Source organism: Myotis nattereri (genome assembly GCF_964212035.1).
Source record: "Myotis nattereri genome assembly, chromosome: 2".
Taxonomy (NCBI): Eukaryota; Metazoa; Chordata; class Mammalia; order Chiroptera; family Vespertilionidae; genus Myotis; species Myotis nattereri.
In genome coordinates this window covers 63,447-66,465 of record NC_138076.1, presented here as the reverse complement: position 1 = coordinate 66,465, position 3,019 = coordinate 63,447, and positions in this window count along the sequence as shown.

Genomic DNA, 3,019 nt, shown 5'->3' with positions numbered 1-3,019 from the left:
GGCCTCTAGTTATTAATAATAAGCAATAATGAAATTTACATATCATTAACTGTCAGAAAGATTCCTATTGAAAAAAGACCGTTGTAATAAAACTTTACTGTGGAATAAAAAATGGTGTGTATTTCCATGATATTTCAGAACTTTTTATTTGGCCTTGTGAGAGATATGAGGCAATGACTTAGCAGTTAAATGATGAGCAAATAGAAAAATCTTTATTTGTTATTTTATAGAATCAATGAATTCTAATACCTTGCTTTTGTGCATTTTTTTATAATTGAAAATTAAATTCCACAAGTTTTGTCTCTCTTCAGCAATTCCATAATCTGACAGGTGGGTTTTCATTGTTCCAGTTCTAATAGTTCAGAAATGGAAGCACAGGGAAGGAGGTTATAGGTAGCCTACAACTCTACCTTGTAGCAGGGGCTTTTGATTCCAGTGCCATGTTCTTTGTCTACACATATTTGGTCTCCACAAAAACCCCTTTCCTTCATATGTGTTAATCATGTATTGTCATGACTTTCTTGCTTTAAGATGTCACTTGACTCACAGACATTTAATAGTAATAGCCAAGCACCTGGGAACTCCTTGGCAAGCAAAACTCTATCCAGCTAGTTGGTTCCCATATTCCATACTTTATTACAGATGCGACACACAATTACTATAAAAGATTACAAGGAAAGAGGCCTCCTTACTGCCCCACTCTTACCAAGCTATGACTTTAGGGCCTAAGAAGAGAACTCGCATTTATTAAAAACCAAGCATCAAATTGTCCATTGATTTTCCTCTAGGTTTCCTTATCTGGGTAAGAGAAACAGAGAGTTGCTTCAGGAAATTGCTTGGGGGCTATAAGTGTGGTACCTGGAAATCTAAGCACCATGTTTGCCATAAGGTGCGTATGGTACATTGCTAGGAACCAAGATCAACAGTAATATAAATGCGGGAGAAGTCTGGTCAGAAGGCTGAATGGGGTTTTTTGATATTCACAGGGATGAATATCTGCATTTTATTACCTACTGCTGATGACTCAATGGCCTAAAGCAAACTCCCCCAACCTGATAATCTTACTGTTTACCAAACATCACTTTTGATATGTCTGTTTGCATTTCTAAAAGGCAATTGTGTATTCCAGTAAATAAAAGCATGTGGGAACGGAGACTCGAGACTCCGTGGAACTTGGTCCCTTGTACCAAGGTCACAACTGGCTTCCCCCATAATTTACAAATTTATATTTTTTGTCTGTGTTTTAATTTGCACATCAGCCCTTTCTCCAAGTCTTTGAACCCAAGGCCACACAGGCTGTGGCTTCACAGTACATGAGTCAGCTCCTGGGGATGGTGTGGTGACCAGGAGCCCAGTCCAGGCTCCTGAAAGAAGATGCTGTTTTCTTCTAATAGACATGGACACAAAGGCACTGGAACCTCCAGGCTCCAAAACCACATGGCATTCTGTGGCCCAGGAGGCAAAGGTCTTGGCCAACTTTCTGTTAGGGTCTGCTGGGAAGAACTCAAGACTGGACTTCTGCTGCCCAACATGTTCTAGGGTTTTCACTTCCAATTTCAGTCTCTCCGTTTTACTAAATGAGTGCTCAGACACAGGTAGAACTGGGCTGGGACTCCCACACACCTGCCATCTAGGTGGCCCTCAGATAAGGTTCTGCTATTCTCAAATAATTGGTGACAAAAGTCACTCACTCTTTCCACTTGTTTATTTATCCCGCAGAATGTCAGGTCTGTGCAGACAGGGTTTTTGTGTGTTTGGTTTTTTGCTGAATCTTTAGCTGCCAGAACAGTGCTTGTCGTACAATAAGTGCTTGTAATATCTGTGGAACAAATTCATGATTTTCAACAGAGACAGAACTCAAAATCAGTACTGGAGTGTATGAGAAAAAAATACTGAAACAATAAAGATAAAGAAATGTCATTGAGAAAACTGAGCAAAACAGCTGAGCTCTGAAGAAGATCCACTGCAGCAAGCAGAAGACAATTGTCTCACGTTGAAAACAAAACAAAACAAGAAAACGGCATCTACTCACTAGAAGCCAGTGAATAATAAGGAGAAAGCAAGGTGAAATAAAACCACAGTAGGTTAAGATAAAAACAAACATACATACAAAACAAATTGGAAAAGTAAAGAAATGTTTATGGTAGAAGGGAAAAGTTGATGCTTTGGAAGTTGAATTAATAATGTGAGGATCCCACTTGGATTGACATTCCAGACTGAGGAGGAAAAATACACAGACACCAAAGCTGTTTGACATGAAAGTCAGAGGAAGGACAGTCAGTCTAAAGGCTATGGAAATCCTGAGAAGGAAACAGACAATTTTCTAAGAAATAACATTGAATGCTGGTTACCAGGGGCTGGAGGGAGGGGAAGTGAGGAGTTACTAGAGACCTTGCAAGGTTGAGCCCACAGTCAACAGTCTTGTACGCTACACTTAAAAATTGTTAAGGGGACAGACATCCTGAGATGTGTTCTTATCACATTAAAAAGAAAAAAATTTTAAAAGAATGTTAAATACAATTTTAAAACCATTTATGAATTAGAAAATTACCAGAATGAGCCAGTTCATAAGACTTACAGATTTTCAGGTAAAACCAATAAAATGAGAATTGCATTTAAATTGCCCTCATGACATAGTTAAGGCATAGATAAATAGGAAAAAAGAAGCCTACGGAAATCAGGCATCCTATAAGCGACCAGAAGTAGGCCTGCCTTTGCATTTCTTACCCTCCTCCAAATGCTAGATGAGGAAGGCACTGTTGAGTTTGCAAGGATGATTATCTGCTATGGATAAAAGAAAAGTTTGTTCTAAAATATTCAAGGGATCAGAAAATATTTCATCCAAATGCCATTATTAACAATATCATAAATTTACTTTTTTTCTGTACTAGATTGTCCTTTTTTAAAATATACTAGGGGCCCGGTGCACGAAATTCGTGCACTGGGTGTGTGTGTGGGGGGAGTGTCCCTCAGCCCAGCCTGCCCCCTCTCACATACTGGGAGCCCTCAGGCGTTGACC